This window comes from Canis lupus, chromosome 30, assembly GCF_048164855.1.
Source record: "Canis lupus baileyi chromosome 30, mCanLup2.hap1, whole genome shotgun sequence".
In the NCBI taxonomy this organism is placed as follows: domain Eukaryota; kingdom Metazoa; phylum Chordata; class Mammalia; order Carnivora; family Canidae; genus Canis; species Canis lupus.
In genome coordinates this window covers 35,942,436-35,962,997 of record NC_132867.1, presented here as the reverse complement: position 1 = coordinate 35,962,997, position 20,562 = coordinate 35,942,436, and the positions used below count along the sequence as shown (strand labels likewise).

General features: G+C 45.7%; 1 protein-coding gene and 1 long non-coding RNA gene across 5 annotated transcripts in view; one reads left to right on the top strand and one right to left on the bottom strand.

Moving 5' to 3' along the window:
* Positions 1-20,562, top strand: part of KCNJ6 (potassium inwardly rectifying channel subfamily J member 6) — a 270,328-nt gene that overhangs the window by 232,164 nt on the left and 17,602 nt on the right. The window lies entirely within an intron of this gene.
* The window catches only part of LOC140621664 (uncharacterized), a 66,087-nt gene continuing 62,406 nt past the window's right edge, over positions 16,882-20,562 (bottom strand). Inside the window, exons 7-9 of one of the 3 annotated variants that reach the window (XR_012021432.1) lie at positions 20,291-20,436; positions 18,008-18,162; positions 16,882-17,262 (exon numbers count right to left, since the gene is read on the bottom strand). This is a non-coding gene — a long non-coding RNA (uncharacterized lncRNA). The remainder of the gene's footprint in view (positions 17,263-18,007; positions 18,163-20,290; positions 20,437-20,562) is intronic. The other 2 variants (XR_012021424.1, XR_012021425.1) reach the window with 2 other exon arrangements.

The following is a 20,562-nucleotide window of genomic DNA, read 5'->3' as shown; positions in this document are numbered from 1 at the left end:
TGAGGAGGCATCACAGCCCCCAAAGTTGAGGATGACAATGGTCTCTGCTTTGGGTTGAGGCTGGAGGACGCCAGTTCATTCAAGCCCCACAACAGTGAGGAAATTGGGGGTAGAGTTTGATGTCCATCCATCCCCCCTGTTAGTCCTGAGGCAGCGGTCACTGCAAGTGCCCCTGCCTCTCTAGGTGGGCCTCATGTCCAGTCCTCTCCAGGCAATTTGCCTGTTTTCTTCCTGGTTCTTTCTCATGCTTCCTATTTTCCATACTCATGTTCTTGGCCACAACTCAGGCTGACCTGCACACCCCAAGGAATGCCTATAGCATCTTGCGCACGTGGGGTCACCAAAGATCTGCCCCGTGTGTGAGGGGGTGGCTGCTGTCACCCACCCCACTTAGAACGGGGGCTTTGTTGCCAGTGAGGGTGTCCTGAGAGCTGAGACTCACTCTCTGAGGGTTCTCTCCCCTCTTTTGGTCACAAATTCTTGGTTCACGTCTATGATTTATTTGGTACTGAGTTCATGGTCAGGAATGCAACCTCACAGTTACACATTTTTCTTGTGGAACAGTGCGATCCGATTGTGTGGCAGTTTCTAGGAGGGCCTGAGGGGGGGGGGAAACAAGAAAAAAAACAGAGACTGCCTATAACTCTTCCTCTGAGCTCCACCAGGGGCTCTGAGAACTTCCGTGAAGTGAGTTCTAACCAACTCGAGCCCTCACAGAGCAGCAAAGCATTTAAGGCCAGGAAATTTTATTAAGATACATCTCATTTGAAAAATGAGTTCAGAGCATTCCCCATTCGTTTCTAGCTAATGTAAACGCTGAAAGCACATTACTCATTTGGGGAGTGAGAACAAGGAATTTTATGTTTTAAGTGTGGGAGCCAACATTTCTAGACAGATACTCAATGTTTTAGGAGGGGGACAGAACGCAGAGAGGACCAGCCTGGGAACTGGAGGGTCCAGGCAAGCCCTAAGCCCTGCCACTGGCTTGCTGGACAGCCTGAAGCCAGTGGCTGCTCCCTCAGTTTCCCCCTCTGTAGCAAGAGGAGTGGGGCTAGGCCTCTGAAGTCCCTTCCACCCCTGATGAGCTAGGATTCCAAGCCACAGAGAATGCTTTTGGCCTCAGCATCCCTTTGCATCCCATAAGTCCTGCTTCTGGTGTTGGCACTGCCCGGTATGCCCTTGGGAATGGGCACAGTATTTGGGTACATTTTCTCTTTACAACCATTCTGCAGACAAGCCAAAAAGAAAGAAGAAAAAGGGGCACTGGGGGTTACTCTGTATGTTAGTAAATTGAACACCAATAAAAAATAAATTTAAAAAAAAAAAGAAAGAAGAAAAAGAAGAGAGAAAGAAGAAAAAGAAAGAGAAAGAAAGAAAAGAAGAAAGAAAGAAGAAAGAAAGAAAGAAAGAAAGAAAGAAAGAAAGAAAGAAAGAAAGAAAGAAAGAAAGAAAGAAAGAAAGAAAGAAAGAAAGAAAGAAAGAAAGAAAGAAAGAGAAAGAAAGAAAGAAAAAAGAAAGGAAGGAAGGAAGGAAGGAAGGAAGGAAGGAAGGAAGGAAGGAAGGAAGGAAGGAAAGAAAATCTATCACTATCACCCACTTCTTCAGGGCTTTTTAAACCATCAGAAAGTTGCACGCTAACATCTCTTCCGCCTGCTTCCTGCAACGTTCTAGCAAATGAAAAGCTCTTCTGAAATGTTCTGCACTGCAGATATTTTAGGACCAATTTAAAATGGCTGCACAGCAGCAGAGACTGACAGAGACACTCACACATGAGAAGGCAAATCCAAGAGATCTCCGTTTTCTCATCCAAACTAAATTGCGATGTCATGCTTGTCTTCGGGGACCAAATGCTTCCGTGTCTCCGTTTAATTCACTGTGCATTCCTGCCATATGCTTGCAATGCACTGAGCTCGCTTTTTTTTTCTACTTAATCTCTGAATGAATGTCTCAGTCATGCTATGGTTGCTATGAAATCAGTTAATTGGGCCCTTACTGCAGACGGCTGTGTCCCCTGCCCCACCGCGTGCGAAGCAATTCTGCTTTATGTGTAATAAAACAATCCATAAATGTTTACAGGAACAGGCGCCCCTCATTTTAACGGATAACGCCCAAGTTGCAAAATGAATCTCAAAACCTGAGTGTAGTCGCACATGGGGTAATGAACTTGGGTGGCCCCTGGATCTGAGCTCCCGTCCCCACTCACCGCTTCACCAGCTTGCGAAACAATCCCGGGAAAGACACCGTCACAAAACACAGATCTAAAGTGTGCGCTTCCCCAGAGCTGTACTTCCTGTGGCAGGGACTCTTCCAGGTGGTGTCCTAGTGGGGTCGGCTATGAGACATCACCTCTTCACTTAACTCTCTTTTTGCCAGGAATCATGTGGCAAAACTAGAGGAGTGTGCTTTTCAACAAGCCCAGAAAGTTAGGGGAACGCCTCTGGTTTTTTATGGTCACCCCGACAGGCCTCCCAGCCCAGTGCATGGGGTGCCTTCAGAGAAGGGAGACAAGGAGGAGGGGAAGAAGGCCCTGTTGTCCCCGTCGAGCTTGGGCTGGCTGTCCTGCTGCTAATGGAGAAGTGGGGCTATCTCCTGGGGACAGGGGGGCAGATCCCCACCCATCTCAGGACCACCTATCTGCATGTGGGAGAGCTACTCCAGGCCAACCCCTAAGGCTTGTGGGGTCAGAGCAGAACATGGATGGAGCCCCCAGGACCCACCTGTTGTCTCCCATTCCTATCTCCCAACTGGTCTAGTGGAGGCCCGTGTCCCACTGCCTCTGATGTCACGTGAGCTGCCGTGCCCGCCCTGCCCCCGCCAGCTGTGCCAAGTTGACAGCTTTCACCAGCAAAATCCCCAAGTCCACAGGGGCCAGCAGCAGCTCCCCAGGTGCCCTGGGAATGCTGAGAGACACCAGGTGGCAAAGGTCGTGGTGTGACCCGGGATCCTATGCAATGCTCCAGGGCTGCGTGCGAGGGACAGGCCCACACCGGAGTCCACGTGGGAGTGTCAGTAACTACGGAAACCGGTGTGGAGGAAGGGGATGGCAGTAGCAGACAGATGAGGCAGGTCGTAGCTCCAGACCCCGCTCCTGGCACCGTGCCTACCAGCTGGCGCCGTTGTCTTGTGCCTCAGCGCCTGATCTCTGAGGAGGAAATCACCTGGGAGCCATCGCCAACAGGGAGGCCTTACCCATCACCAAGAACCAGGGGAAGGCCCTCGTGGGACACCGTCAGAGGCCAAGATTTACCAGCTGAACGGCAGTGGAAGCTCATTTTATATTCGAGTAAGACTTGCCACTTGACAGAGGATTCTCACAGCACTCCTTGTGTCCATCCGACCTGCGGCCTGCCTTCTCTCACACACACTCTCTCTCACACTCACACAGCCTGCGTGGAGATCACCTAAAATCTAGAAGTACTCCTTCCTTGGACCAAAGAGTCTGTTGAGATTCTTGTAAAGAACAGCCAGTGAGTTCATTCAGCTTCTTTATAAATAACAGCAGCGCTGATTTGTGTGTCACCGTCAGGGACGCCATCTTTGAGAGGCGGGATTTTTGAAAGCGTAATTACTTCAGAAAGTCACCTGGCTGCCACTGCGGAGGGGGTTAGTCTAGGAGCTCCGGGGGTCACATCGCAGACCTGGGTATCAGTTACCCGCGTCGTTGCCGCTCACACGTGCACAGGGGCGCATGTACGTGTGCAAAGGAAGTGTGTTCAAGGACCAGGAGAGCGAGCTAAAATATGGCTCCACCCAAACATGTCTGGGGGACCTGACCTTCTTCTATCTCTTGGCTCCACTCGCTCTGGGCCGCCGCTGCCTCACACCCTCTCAGGCTCCAGTTCACTGGGGAAGGGCTGTGCCCCTTTTCTGTAGCTCCCCCATAAGTTCTGAGAACCCCTGAGACTGACTGAGGCCCCACAGGGCCTGTGGGGTGTCCATGCGGCTTGGTGGAGAGGATGAGGAGACTCTGGGGAGGCAAACCACACCCGCCCGCCACCTCCAGCCTCCTCCATCAGTCCGTCCTGTCCCTCAGGGAAGCCACTTCACGTGATAGGTTGTGCTCGTCCGTGGAGCAGGAGTGGCAAGCCTGCTGCTTCCCGGACTGGTTGAGAAAATGAGAGGAGACCAGCGTAAGGGGGAGGAAGGTGCGTGCTGGCCCTGACGGTGGGCCAAGGAGGCCACACCACCTGCCCAACCAAGGACACGATCAGGGCTCTGACACCGACCAGGCCCCTGCTCCTGCACCTGCTGCATCCAGGGGCTGTGAGGCAGGGAATCTGTGTTGTCACCAACAGACAGTATGTCAGGAAGGGTTATCAGAAGATGCCAACACTTTTTTTCTCGTTTGTCAATCCAGCAGAAAAATGTTCAATTGGGAAAGCAGAAGACAGCCAGAGTCACAGAGAAGAGCTTCCAGCAGCTTCTGCTGAGCACACCGAGAGGGGATGCTGGACTCATACTCACGTCTCACATCCCCAGCATCTTCACGGTGCCTAGAACATCGCAGCACAGAGACACATGTGCTTGCTTCCACCACGAATGAATGAATGAAGAAGCAAAAAGATGGAGGAGAAGCTAACACCCCAGGCACTGTGCTTGATGCTCGACATCCACAATCTCTGATGCTCATAAATATCCCACGAAGTGGAGTATCAGGTTCTGAGAGGCAGCAAAAGTGGTCCAAGGACATCTTGGCCGGAATTGCTACTGGGGCATCTGGTGTACCTGGCTCCAGATCCCTTTGGGGTCTCCATGCCTCAGCCACTCATCGTCATGGGGTCTGTGCTGGGTGGCATTATTTCACACACTGAGGACTGTCGTTTATAGAATAAATTCATCTGACCTACTTTTTCTGCAAGTTGTTTTAACTAAGAATGTGCTTCTGACTTCCTGTGGAAAGACTTTCAGTATATAAAGCAGGTCGTATATTCTCACCTTAAGCATGAAAAATGTTACATAGGAGAATAAGAGAGACAAGATAATTAAGGGAATACTAAACTAGAATTACACCAGAGCTGGAGCTGGAATACAGGAGAGATGTGGAAGAGGAGAATGCATCAATACTGACACAAGTCCCGTAATCCCATACATATCCATTTGCTCCCAAAACAAAATCCCACAGACTGGGGGGTCTTAAACAATGGAAAGAGATTTTCTCTTGATTCTGGAGACCAAAAGTCCAAGGCCAAAGTGTGAATAGGAGGGTTCCTTCCTTCCTTCTGGGAGTTGCTGGCAATCGTTGGTGCTCCTTGGCTTGTAGATGCATCACCCCAATCTCTGCCTGCATCTTCTCATGGTGTTCTTCCTCTGTGCATGTCTGTCTCTGTGCCTACATTTCTCCTTTTTATAAGGACACCAGTCATACTGGATTAGGGCTCACCCACCCTGATGACCACATTGTCATCTAATTACCTCCACAATGCCTCTATTTCCAGAGAAGGTCACATTCTGAGGTTCTGGGGGTTAGGACTCCAACATGTGTATTTTAGGTGGACACAATTCAACCCATAACACCATCTGTCCTAGAACAGAACACCAGTTGATGATAATAATTTCCCTAATACATCCAACTGCATTTGCTTTATTTTCTAAAGTACATTTAGAAAGCTTCCCTCTGTCTCTGTCATTCACTGTCCTTTCTCCTTCAAGTATGTTCGTTCCTCCCTTCCTCTGTCCTCCTATCCCATTAAGAGTGCATGGGTTTACAGCTATACCTGCAGCCTTCCACCCTTGTACCCCATGGCCCCTGGCACTGATGGTGACAAGGCACGCCTCCAGCTCAGCCACAGTCCCGACTCTGTAGCCTCAGAGCCTTGCCTTTAACCTTACCAGGACCCAACCCATTGATTTCACTCCCGATCCATCCTCACTTCCTCTCGTCACTTCTGTCTTTACCCTGCCTAAGTTACGTGGTCTGCCATTTCAATAAAATTCTTGGCCATAAGTTAAATCTTTCCTTCCCAACCTTTCATTGCTGTTGTGGCTACACCACTTGGAAACATGTCACCCCCAGAGGAAGCCAACCACCGACCTTCCCTGATTTGCACATCTCTGCTGGACAATCCCACATGCAAAATGGGTAAATGGGCATCACTACAAAATCATGGCACCCAACCTCACATGGCCCTTCAACACCATCCAGCAACACTACTGGATTTCTCTGGTCAACTTGCTCCACAAAGGCCACTTCAAATTTTCTGTACTCCTCCTCCCTTAGGAGATGATGGTATCTTTTACTTCATAAAAGAAATAGAAAATGTCAAGTGGGCAGCTCCCAGTTCCCCCAAACAAGCCTACAAACATTCCTCCATCTCAATTCGTCCTTTCCTTTGCACCCATTGCCTCAGATAAGCTGTCCCTCCTTCTGTGGACATTGGTTCCTGACCCCATGCTTTGGATATCATCCCCTTTGTCCTTCTCCATAAACTCAGTTCACCAACCATCCCAGTTTATCCAAGGCCATTCTGGTTTCACACTGAGAGTCCTACGTGCCAGGACATGCCTCTGTCCTACACAAACCAGGGCAGATGTTCACCCTAAAACCCTACAGATAATACCCTCTTTCTCCTGAATATTCAGGCTCTCCCTCGCCAAGAAATTCTTCACAATGGATGTAAATGTATTAGAGTCTCTCTTATTAAAATAAAACAAAGCAAAACAAAACCTTCCTGCTTCCACAACTCCATTTCTCTTTCTCTCTCTCCTCTGTATGAGCAGATTCTTCATGTGAATTGTCTATATCTCCTCCCTCCCTCTTTTTCTTGCCCATTCACACCTCAGCCCACTCCTTTGGTGTCTGAACCCACCACTCCACTGGTGCATCTCTTACCCAGCTCCCCAGGGACCTCAGTCTACCAATCCATTTAGCTGGTTCAGGTGTTCATTTAATTTATCTCGCCAGCAGATTTTGATGTTAATCACACTTTCCTCTGGGACTCCTCTCTTCCCCAGGCGTCTCTGACATCTAACTCTCCTGGCTTTTCTTCCCCTATTTTTCTCGGGATCTCATCCAGGGTCATAGTCTCATAACCAGTATGAAATGTCAGAGCTTCCCACAGCTCAGGCTAAGACCCCTGGCCCCCTCACTCTATTCTATCTTCAGTTTTCATCCCACTCATTTCAGTTGCCATATGCCAGTGACTCCCAAATTTACCACTAACCCAGGCCTGTCCTTGGAGTTCCAGAATGTTCGACCTAACAGCCCATTTGAAAGCTCCTCTTATAGCTTGAGTTTCAAGGGCACTGAAATCAACCTATCCAAAATAAATTCACAAACACCCCCAACTCCAGTCCTTTCCCTGGAGTCCACATGGTATTCAGTCACTCAATCCAGAAACCTAGCAGACATCCAGATACCTGCTTCTTCCCTGACACTATCTCCAATCCAGTATCAAGCTCAGCCCATTTCAACTCCTAACTATCTCTTGAATCTGTCCACTCTCTCCTTCTTATGACCTTTGCAATCTACCTGCCTCTAACTCTTGCCTAGACCATCAGGAAGGCTTCTAACTCCTCTCCCTGTGTCCACCCTTACTGTACCCCAACACACTGTGACACTGCAGCCCTTTTTGCCTTAATGAGGGTCCTTCTGTCTCCTTAAAACTCCTCAAATGACTTCTTATTCATGAGGTTCTTGGTAGGGGTAGGTCCCTAATGCATAGAAAAAACACTCACTGGGTCAAGTTCATGACACAATTTTTCACCTTCCTATTTAGTGACATAGAATAAACATATAGGAAATAAATGTGGCTAAATTGGAACCCAGGCTGGTTCATTTGGAAACAGACCTTTTAAAAATGTCAGCAAGAAGCAGCTGTTCAACCAAAGGCAATCGGGGATTTATGGCCGCATCTCTGTTGCTGTCATCCTCACCACCTTCCACTACAAAAATCCTAATCTCCAATTGATTTCATCATAGGATTTTTGTGGAGGTCTTTTGTGATATTAAAAAAAATCCTCTTTAATCTTCCTCAATTTCTCATTAATAATGTCTATTGAGAAGCATGTAATTGCAATGAATTCTGAGTGTGTGGAACAATATGAACAATAAGTGAAAATTGGAGGTGGCTGCCAGAGAGGAAAAGGCATCACATCTTCCTACTAGAAATCTCAGGGCTAAGATTCCTTGCATCAAATTTTTCTGACTTCCTCCACAATGGGTCATGGTTAGCCTGCAAGAAATGAAATGTAAATCAAGGGAAGGAAAAGGGAAAACACAGTGATATATGAACTTCTTTTCATAGGTGACCAGTTCTAGAAAGAAAGAAAGAAAGAAAGAAAGAAAGAAAGAAAGAATTAAACATTAAGAACCCAAAGTAACAAATCTAGTATGATGTGGCTCTAGAAGTGATCATTGCTGGGAAATAACAGGAAATAGGGAAGAAGGTTGATTTTCATCATTTTGTTGGGCTGAGAAAGGTCCCATGCATCCATGGCCTGGGAAGCAGCACAGTGAAATCAGGACGCTCTACTCCAAGAGAAGTCATTTGAAACATGTACCTATTGATGGTTTGGTCAGGAGGAAATGCTGGAAGACTAAAGTGAAATTATCCAGAAAGGAAAATAAATAATTCTCATTTTTGTGCCCCAATCTAAATATTAGCAAGATGACATCTCCCAGAGACCATGGACCAGTTCTGCAGGGTTGACAACTCAAGTGCTGATGGCCACGATGTGTGCCACCAGCATTTCCCAGAGGAAAGGCTGGGCCTCAGAGGTGAGTGGCCTCCCCCATCATTCCTCTGAGGAGGGTTCCAAGAGCTCACCAAGCAGGCAGCAGCTCAAAGAGGTTTGACCGAGGAAGCCGTGGGACAACCTTCTGCAGACAGAGTTGTCAGGCCTCAGCAATTCTAGCCCCCACCCTCATGGGCAAAGCCCCTTCCCTGTGAGCCCTTTCCTGGCCTTTACCCCCAAACCCTAGCTCTTTCTTGGGGCATTTTAATTCTTGTGAAGAGGTTTGAGAAAAGCAGAGAATGTGTTCAAAGATGCCACTCCTATGGGCTCCACTTTAGCCTGACATCCTCCGCCCCCCCCCCCCAGGACTGTCAGAAGAGGCAGGGTCTGTGGCTGCCTCCACCCAGCTCATCGTGGGCTATTCCAGGCTGGAGGGGCCTCCTGGGCAGTCTCAGAACTGTCATAGACAATGAGCCTGGCATCTAACATATGGTGCTGGCCCAGACTTCAGGTCTCAGTTTGAGGTTCAGGAAACACAGGTTATCGCTGGTGGCACAGCTGCTTCCTCCCACTGTATTAACATAAACAAAGCCACAGACCCGCCTCTCTATTTCTACCAGGATGTTAACTGTTTTAAAACAGAGTGCGTCGATAGAAAATTTGAGATTCAGTAAGGCCAACAGGTCAGGAGACAGCTGTCCTTGAAAAGGTAGTCAGTTACTCACAGATCTCAAGAACACAGGGCACGGCACAGCACAGCAGACCACACAGGGAAGCATGAGGTTTGGTCAGGAGCGGGGATGGTAGGGGGGCAGGGCTGTGGAAAGAGCTTTTATTGTGGTTTCTGTGGGGAGGAAGGAGCGAGGCAGGGTAATCTGAATGACTTCAGTGGACTGAGGCATAGGAGCTCTCTGATACCTGGCCCCGGGGTGGTTAGGGCTCTCACCTGCCCTAATCACCTAACCCAGGAGTGTGAGTCCCAGAGCTGGTTGGGGTGCTGGCTCTAGATTTCTTGGTTTGTGTTTGCAAATCACTCTCACAGACAAACCATTTACTATTTATCAGTGGGGGCTGGCCAACCTTGGGGTGGCAGTTCCTCCAGGGTCGACAAGTCCCCAGATGTCAAGACATAGGAACACAGAAGATAAAAGATATGGTTAATACATTACCTCAGAACCAAGATCTTTCTGAAAGAGCCTCAAAGTATTGCTCCCCTGTCCCACCCTACCCCCCTACACAAACACAAACACACACGCCCCTCAGCCAAGTCTTGACATTTAATAGGACACTTCCTGAAAGGTCAAAAGACTCCCAGTATCCAAAGAAATGAGCTGAAGAGTAAGCATCCCATCAGCACCTTCACGATATAATAAGGACAACTACAATAGTCTATGCTTAAGAAATGGTGCCATGGCCTGGGAACATACCGAGTACTCTGTACTGTGCTAGATACTCATGAATTATTCCAAGAGTTGGCTTGTCTTCCTCACACTGGGACAGATGTGGGTTTCTATCCCTCCCCTTCCTCTGATCCAGGCACACAACCTAGGTCACTCTTGTGGGAGCCCCGCTATTAGGACTCGTCTAAATGGATGGCAAACATGCCGTGACCCGGAATCCTGGTACCTGCTGTTCCTGCTCTCAGGCACACTGCTGAACGTCCCCGGCATGCCTGCTGGAACATACCGGCCTCCCTCTGGGAGGAACAGTAAAATGAGATGGCAGAGATTAGCCCAAGGAGGAACACCGTGTGTCTTTCTCTCGTGCCTCCTTGCCTTAAAAGGCAGGGCCAAATAAATGATGAAGGTGCAAGAATATGGTATCAGCCAAGGAGAATACCAAGCTGGAGGTGTGACTACAAAATGATGGACTATTCGTGTCACTCCCACGACACAAAACTAAGTCAAGCCAGGACGTGGACACCTGGTGATGATCTGTGAGCCGAAGGATAAATCAAAGTGAGGGCTTATGTTGCCACACCAAGTTTTCATTTGTTCTTCAAAGATATTTGATTGTCCTTAAACATCAAAAACTCGTATTGGAAAAAAAAAAAAAAAAAAAAAAAAACTCGTATTGGAAACATCAGTCCTCCTTGGCTACATTTTTCACCCATAAATGGATTGGAATGAGGAACATAGAGATTAGGTGGTATATTTACTTTAAATCAATACTTCAAAACCAGACTTGGACCAGAGCAGGCTCTCATTTCTAACGGTATTACACATATGTCTACAAGGCCGGGCTCATTCAGAAGGCTTGCCTCACCCTCTACAAAGCAAACCAAATTTCTTGACAGGTCAGGAAAGATTCCAGATTTGGAGGAAGGATGTAGATTCATTAGTAGAGTCATATGCAGAATTTGCCACAATTTCATTAACTGTTCACGGTTAGTGGAAGAATGAAGACATCCCAACAGATCACAAGAAAGGTCGTAGCTATGACTAGATTTATGGACATCTTGGGACATTGCTGATGGTAAAACAGGATCAGATTTATGAGGAGGCTCTAGAAAGCGATCCTAAGTGTCTCCCACATGTTTTTGAGCCTCACAGCTGCCGCCAAAGGAGAGACTGTGCTCTACAGTTGCTACATTCCAGGGTGGCCCAGGTGGCGATGCCTCAGAATCTGTTGAACAAAAGCTCACTTATGGCATGTGGTTCAGTCAATCCAACATCACCAATGTCCAAACCTTTATAAACATGCAGGATGCAACTACACTTTTCCAAAATTTGCCCAAAATTTCAACGTAAGATCACATTTATTGAACAGCCCATAAGAAGATATCTTTGCTCTCATGAATACATTGTCTCTGTTATATTACCTTTCTGGCACTGGATTTGTGAATCTGACAAGTAAAGATCTTACTTGTTTTTAAAAGTCCACTTTTGGGGCACCTGATTGGCTCAGTCAGTGGAGCGTGCAACTTTTGATCTCAGTGTCATGAGTTCGAGCCCCATATCAAGCATAGAGATTACTTTATGAAAGATAAAAAATAACTTTTTTGCTTTTTTAATAATTTTTTTGCTCGATTGCTTTGGTTAAAAATCTACTACAGTCTGTTTTTCTAAAGAAAAATGCCTGTTTTCTTGCAGTGGCAGGTTCTCACACCTGCTCCTTCCTTTGTCCATCAATTCTCCTCCCCTGTGGGAAGGACATCTTGCAATCTTTTTGGGAAAACCAGGACAGAAGGGAGAATGGGAAGTTTGGTTATTGTTTTACCGGATGTTGTCAACTTTGGGAAGAGTTCCAAACAGGATCAGGGCATTTCCTTATTTTTCCAGTTTTATTGAGATATAACTGACATGCAGGACCTTAGTATAAAGTGACATACATAGGACACCTGGGTGGCTCAGTGGTTGAGTGTCTGCCTTCGGCTCAGAGTGTGATCCCGGGGTCCTGGGATCAAGTCCCACATCAGGCTCCTTGTGGGGAGCCTGCTTCTCCTTCTGCCTGTGTCTCTGCCTCTCTTTGTGTGTCTCTCATGAATAAATAATCTTTTTTTAAAAACATAAATAAAGTGACATACATAAATTGTGGAACGTTTACCAAAGTTTAGTTAACATTCATCATCTCACATAGATTACTCCTCCAAAAAAGAAGAAGAAAGGAAAGGGGGGAGCTTTTTCCCTTGTGATGAGAACCCTTAGGATCCACTTTCTCAACTTTCAACCACTCCTTACAGAGGGGGTAACCATTGTCATCATGTTAGCATTACATCCGTCGTACTTTTTGATCTTGTAACTGCAAGTTTGTACCTTTGGACCACCTTACTCCAGTTCCCCCATGCCCACCCCATCCCCCTGGTAACTGCAGACCTGACCTCTTTTTCCATGACTTGGGTATTTTGTTTTGTTTTCATTCCACACTTAAGTGAGATCACAGGGTAGTTGCCACTCCTAAGGCACTTCCCTGTGACAGGCTACAAACAAGGCAGGGTAGAAATGGGCCCTCTGAGAACGTGGAAAGGACATGACTCCACAGATTAAGCAAATGTGGCTCTGGAGGTGCAAAGTTAACAAACATAGTAAAAACACAGACAACTATGAAAAAGCAATAAACGTGAACTATGTCTAGGCCAGGCCTAAGCTCTACTTAATTTTTAGATATGGTTCCCCAGTCTATGCCTGCTTCTGAAATTCAGATTCACAAGCCTAAAGGAAGTCAGGAGGAGGGATTTTACATGTTCTGCTCCCTTCCCACATGCAAACCATCCAGTTGCTAAAAAGGGTCAAGTTGTACACATGCATCTTAGAGGCAAAGACAAATCTCAGTTTGGGAACTAAAGATGGCTTAATAGGTGTTGATGACTTTGTACATTTGCCACATCAAATGCATGTCAGCCAACGGTCTCCCCTCACTGTGCTGCCCTCACAGACACCGAGACAGCGGGCAAAGAGACCTAAGGGACCTGAGGCCAGGAGTACCCACAAGATGTCAAATTTAGCTTTTCTGCAAGTGTCTAGTTCTAAATGGGATCTGCCTTAGTCCAGAGTTTGTGTGCGAGTGATACACGGAAGCTTCAAGACACATGGTGGGTCTCACTAACCTGAAGTATCCCCCTTCTTTGGGGCCCAGGTAGAGGCATCTTTGTCCAGGAGGCTTCCCAGGCAGCCAGCCCCACTGTATTTAGGCTAGTGCTTTCCCTGGGCTGCTTGTCTTAGCCTTGATAATGTGTAGCCTCCACCATCCATTATGTTTTCCACAGAGGGCATTCTCTCTCCAACTAGACTCACGCCATTGTAAGAGTTATCAGTGTATGAACTACTGGTTATATTTTGTCATTCTTTCTTATTCCTTTAGTTCCCCCAAATCTTTATTGAGCACTGACCATGCCCCACATTGCACCTAGTTCCAGAAACACAAGCCAGGCACAGTTCCTGCTTGTCACGGTATTTATGTTCTATCAGCAAGAAGTCTCACGGGGGACAGGTGGGGTGTGATGGCAGGTGTGACAGAGAGACCTAACTCAGTGTGGACATCAGGAAGGGCCTGCTGGAGAGGGGGTGTACAAGTCAGGCAGGTGAAAGGAGGCCATCAGGCAGGGGAGCAGAGACCCAGAGAGACTGCATAAGAACTTTGGACCTTATGTTAGGAGCAATAGGAAGTCACTAGAGGCTCTAGGCGAGACGCAGATATAATCAGATCTGCTTTGTTCCAAGGTCACTCTAGTGTCAGGAGAAGAAAAGAGAGAAGAGAAGAAAGGCTGAAGGCAGAAACTGCTGCTAGAGATGAGGGTGGTGTGGGCCAAGGTGGTGGCCATGGTGATGGGGAGAGAAAGAAGCTGAGACTCAAGATATATTTCAGATGCAGAATCAACTATACGCATCAAGTGATTGGATGTCGATGGTACCATTGACTGGAATTGGGAATCTGGGGCAAGGGGCAGGTTTGGAGGAAAAGGTGATATCCATTGCACATGTGCAGTTAGGGGCAGGGAATGAGACACCCAAGGGAAGCTGGGTGAATGTACGGATTTGGAGATCAGACATGAGGTTTGGGTTGGAAGTTAGAAAGTCAGCAGCTCATGAAATCATATGAATAAACTAGATCAACCAAGGAAAGGGTGTAGACAGAGGACCTCAGAGCTCCAGAGAAAGGACTGAGAGGCCAAGAGGACTTAGAAGGAGGAGACGGCCAGCAGGGTCAGCTGCAGAGCCAGCTCAATGAGCTTGCTGGTAGTAGGAGCTCCAAGACCACTTCATTCCTAGAAGACCTAACAGCCAAGCAGATGCCTGTTGCAGTTCAGCTCCACCTAAGGTTCTGGTTTTGTGAAGGGCTAGTAGTAGGATGAGATCATCATCTAGGGTTTGCCTCAACTATTTTTAACTCTTGATTGTCCCACAAAGAATGTAGTCAGTGGCTCATGTAAGTTTTAGTCTTCTCAAAAACACAAACTTTTTTTAAATCTTTTTTTTTAAGATTTTTATTTTATTTATTCATGAGAGACACAGAAAGAGAAGCAGAGACTAGAGGGAGAAGCAGGGAGCCCAATGCGGGACCTGATCCCAGGACTAGGATCACGCCCTAAGCCGAAGGCAGACACTCAACTGTGAAGCCACCCAGGTGTCCCTACAAACATATTTTTAACACCAGAGAGTTAACATGCTGGGACAAGAGCCCACTGGTCCATCAAAATGGCCCATCTGGACACCCTTGACTCATCAGAAAGATCCTAAGTGTCTTACTAAAACTGTATCCCACTCACCGCCCCCCATCTCTATATTGTCCTAGTTATCAAACTCAAAACCTAAAGATTTTACAAGAATCTTAAAGTCAGTTCAAATAAGATATTTATGTTCAACTATACAAAGAGTAAGACAATCACGTGAGCCTTATAAACCCTCCAGAGGGCACTCTTAGGATCACAGACTCTGCTTTTTTGTTCTAAGATAAAGGCATTTTCATTATAAATGTCATTTTTTGTTTTATTTGGGAAAGGATAAATTCTAAGAATGTTAAGCCAACTTTTAAAAACTATGTCCAAGGAGAGGTTACAATTTATGGACGCGACACTCAGATAAGTAGGAATAGAACTCACTTTGTTTCTCTGTGACTGAAATTAACTCTGTTCTTAAGCCCCCTGTTACCTAGTAGAGAAAAAAAAAAAAAAGCATACATTTGCCAGTTAAAGGTAACTTAGTCACTTCCAGCTTTAAATGTGGTTAATTCAGATCCAAAGTCCAAAGTATCCCTCAAAAAAAACAAAAAAAAAAACAAAACAAAAAAAAAAAAAAAACCAAAGTATCCCTCAAAAAGTTCCCCTCTCCCACCGCAAGAACCATCGGTATTGAGGTGGGTTACACACCATTTTGGCATTGGGGGGGGGGGGGCCGTGTTCATCCTGCCTGTGTGCTGTCCCCACAAGGTCTTTGGGGTGTCATGTGTGCCCACCAAGCCCCTGGATTAGAAGGTGCTGGGTGCCTCTCCCCACCGGTCCTGCCACTGCCTCCATGCGATTCACACACACACTCCCGCGTGCACACTCGAGGGCACACACACTTGCACGCACACAAGGGTAGCTCGTAGAAGCACAAAAACGCATGTGGATACACACTAATATACGTGCACCGTACGCTCACATGCACGCGTACCCACACATACACTCACTCTGGGGCCAGCCCCAGGCCACCGACCAGACACACCTCATTTAAATGGTTGACAATTTTTTTTAAAGGATGACAAAAGCAAATCCTAAAAGGAAATAAAATACAGAAACAAATGAACCTAACGAGACATAAAATAAATGATATCGCCACAGAGAAAAAAGAATGCGTCCAAGTACCTTTTGAACACAGTACTTTGATTATACTACCTCTAGGGGGAATGTTCTGAGATGAAATAGAAGGGCAAAGAAACTTAATTTTGCCTCACAAGTTTGTGCTTGATAGTGTCAGCACCTGTGGGGTTCTTTTAAAGGATGATTTATACAGATCATAAGGGGTACTGTACTACCATCATTCTCCTTCCTTCCAGAAGAAAATCAGATGACTTTAAAAGGAAAGTGAGGGATCCCTGGGTGGCGCAGCGGTTTGGCGCCTGCCTTTGGCCCAGGGCGCGATCCTGGAGACCCGGGATCGAATCCCACGTCGGGCTCCCAGTGCATGAAGCCTGCTTCTCCCTCTGCCTGTGTCTCTGCCTCTCTCTCTCTCTCTCACTGCGTGCTTATCATAAATAAATTAAAAAAAAAATAAAAGGAAAGTGAGTTTTATAAGAGGATGTTTATAAGAGGGTCCTTCTTGCTGGCTTGTAGACAGCCACCTTCTCGTGGCATCCTGGTCGGGCCTTTTCCGTGCGTGTATGCAGGAGAGAAAGCCCTCTGGTGTCTCTTCCTCTTGTAAGGACAACAATCCTATTGAATTAGGGCTCCACGCTTACAACTTCATTTAGCCTTATTTATATCCCTAAAGTCCAAATACAGTCACATTACAGTGTTAGGGCTTCAACATATGAGTTTTAGGGGCACACAGTTCAGTCCATAACACCACGTTATCTAGGAAAGTTACTTAAACTTTCTTTGCCCTACTTTGCTCACATGTGAGATTAGACATCATAACAAGGCTGCTGCACGGAGTGAATGGTTGATGCATTCCATGCCTGACAATAAACACTCAACAAATAGCGTTTATTATTTAATTCAATACTTAATTTGTGAATTTTATCAACTACTTTGCTGAGAGTAGGAGTACTCACATAGAATGTCTTCTTTTAGACATTAAGAAAATGCACATTTCAATTTATTTTTCCATAACTGGAGGCGAACCTCACTGGCCCTCCAATATTTGGGTAGCGGAAGCGGTACAACTGTTTGTTGAAGGGGCTTTAAACCTGAGTGTAAGGCAGGACTCACTGTAATTTAAATAATCAGCAGTTGGCTGAACCGACTGAATTAAAATTTTTATTACACTATGGCAGCAATTACACTATACTGCTTCTTTTTTGACACTGAGCTTGGTAAATCACCAACATTTTTCTCCCACACAAACACTTATAAACGTAAGTGCAGAACACTTTATTACTGTGCTAATTCAGTGCAGTTCTTACTGAGAATAGCAAGGAGTAAAGAGAAGCATCCCATCATTTCGCCAGTATCTGAAATAAAAAGGCAGAGTATCTATAGTCAATTCTTTGTTTCTGAATATTGACAATATGTATTGATTGATTTTGCAGTATTCAAAAGTGGTGATGGTGGTTTATATCCATCTAATTTTATTGGAATCATGTTCTCCAGGCAGTTTTGATGCATTATCTATCTACAGAGTGAATACATCTGGCTTTATGCAGGGGGCTCTCTCTTGAGGATGGTTTTCATCATATTGGTATTCCGCTCAAAACATTTCCCATCATAATTTGCTGCTGTGAATCTAAAAATAGGGCTTTGCCTGTTAAATCCTCATCTTGCCGGGCCTGACCCTATGTTTGCTCAGTTGCTACGACAGATTCCTTAGCTGTGCTGCAGTCTGGTTTCCTGGTTTCTAAATAAATCAGGCTTTGCTTCCACCACCAATAACATGCGCTCCCTCCCCTCCACTCCTTACTCTTCCATAGTCTTACTCAAGGAGTGAAATGGCCACCAAAAAGATGGCCCACGTCTAATCACTTCCCTGCAGATTAAACTCGTAGAAGATTAACCAGAGATCCAAACAGAGAAGCTCTCGGTGGAGAAATTATGAAATGAAAGAATTTTTAAAAGATACACACACACGCACGCACGCACGCACACACACACTGTGTGCCCAAGGCTGTCCTTGGGCTTGTGGAAATAATTTAGGCTAGACAACCCTGCTATGAAAATCAAGCATCGCCTTCCCAAGCATAAAGTCAAAGGCAGGGGCACCTGGGTGGCTCAGTGGTTGAGAGTCTGCCTTTGGCTCAGATCATGATCCTGGGGTCCTTGGATCGAGTTCTGCATCGGGCTCCCCGTGGGGAGCCTGCTTCTCCTTCTGCCTGTGTCTCTGTCTCTCTCTGTGCATCTCTCATGAATAAATAAATCTTTAAAAAATAAAAAACAAAATAAATACAGTCAAAGACATGCCTGGACCTGAGAACACTCCAGAAGACCTCTTCCTCCCCTAGTCCCATCTTGCCTCATGCCATCTTGCAGTGACATCTGCACCTTTCAGCGTCTTCTCATTTCTTTTGAGACTGTGAGGACAGATTGCCTAGGGATGTAATTTGGACCAATCTCACCAGAGGTGTGTCTATTTTCTTAGATTTTTCAAAAAACCAATGTTTGCCTTTATAGATCCTCTGTTTTCTATTTTATTAATTTACACGCTGGTCTTTATTGCCTATTTCCCATGGGTTCATCCTATTGTTGCTTTTAATTTTTCTCTTTGAGTAGAGCTGACATACGATGTTATGTTACAGGTGTGCAATATAGTGATGCAGCATCTCTATACCCTGTTGTTCCTTTTCTACTTTAAGTTGGATACTCTGCACATTCATTGTCAGACTTCCTTCTTTTCTAATATAAGAATTTAGACCTATACATTTTTCTCACTTTCCATGTATCCCATAATTATGACATTTAGAATTTCAGTATCATTCCATACCAAGTCTTACTGAATTTCAATAGGGTTTCTTCCTTGGTGGACACTGTTTAGAAATGTGATTGTATATTATGGTAATTTCTAAGATTCTTCTTTTTGTTTTCTGTCTTGTGCATGTAAAGCTTGGGACTTGTATCAATTCATGCACAGGATTCTCTTCCCAGTTCTGTCCTCTGCAGGATTCCCCACCTTTTTCAGCTCCCAGAACCCCACTGCTCAGTCTTCTGTCTAGAAAGACAGGATTTCTCTCTGGAATGCTAGCCCCTTGTGCTCTGCATGGTTGCACACACTCAGGTCACTCGCAGAGTAAAGCAGTGAGAAATGAGAAAAACACCACCCAAACTCTTTGTCCACACTCCCCTTTCCCAGTCCTCTGGCTAGAAAGATTTTTCCGCAGGCTTTTGGTGCCTATAGCACGCTGTATGCAGAGCAGTTCCCAATGGGGCAGCATGGAAGGCTGGGGAACATAACGAGGACTCCTCACTCATTCTCTGGCTCAGAGGGGCACCTTGTCCCAGTGCTCTGGTCAGAAGGACAGGGTTTCTTCACCAGATTTTGTTGTCAGTACCTGCTGCCCAGTTCTGTGCCAGGGCTACTCTCAGATGATGCCAGATGATGAAAAAGGAAAAAGGGAAACGGGAAAATCAAGAAATGTACCCCCTAAGAAGTCAATCTTCATGTTTGGTACCCCTCTCCTTCTTCCTGCTGTATTAGACTTCCCAGAGTCTTTGGGTGGAAGGTTTTGTCTAGAGAAGTTACTTGTTTGTATCCAGCAGGAGAGAAAAGCTGTCCTCACACCATTTTTACCAGAACCAGAAGTGCCATCCCTTACTTTTTTAGTGGAACTTACTTTTGATTGAAATTATGAATTTTGTAATTTTCCAGCAACTGGTTTGTATTTTAGCTGAGGGTCCTTCACAAATAGACTGGCATAATGCTGGAAGCAGACCCCTCCCACTTTCCTTTCTAAGGACTCACAAACCATCTTTCGAGTTAATAATACATCTCAGACATTTCCAATCAACAAAATTTCTGAATTAAGCTGTTTCACTAGTTTCCTTGAGTTGAGTCTTTTCACTTGACAATCAGTATTTATTGGGAAGCTACAGTGCTGAAGATCTGTGGTAAATGTTAGGAACCTGAAAATAAACAAGACCAATGAGCCCCAGCGCGATCACAACTCAACAAGGGAAACAGACACTTAGAGGTAATTTCAAATGATGGGATAAGGTGCCACTGGAGTGTTGAGGGGACCTTGAGCTCAACAGTTCCAGCTAAGGACTGGTCAGTCTCAGAGTGCTCCAGAAAGGACATGATAAATTAGTTAGATCTTCAAAGATGAGCAGGATCCCACCAGGGGAAGGATACTCAAAAGTACAAATGCAAATGGCAAGACAGCCAGTATGCCCAGAGAGTGGAGGAAGCCCAGAACCCGAGATAAGATTTCTTCACATTTTGCTCTTCACCAAAGGAAGCATCTTTTTCCCAGAGGGAACTTTACTCACTAAAAAAAAACTACTGCAGGGGACTCTATGATGATATTCCTGATATGGAAAATAAGGACGTACATACACACTGTATGATCCTGGCAGCTCTGTCTTTCTTATTATGTTAACCCAGTTGGTTTTATTTTGTTACTCTTTCCATTGCAATGAAAATCACATTTCTAAAGAATGGACTGGAACCAATGTCAATAGGCAAGACTGGAATCTTTCTGAAAAAAAAAAAAAAAAGAAAGTGATAGACTTACACTAGGAACTCCTTTTGATTTTATACTGTTAGATAAACATATTAATATTATTTTTATTCTTTTTTAAATGAATTAGGATACCACACGCTG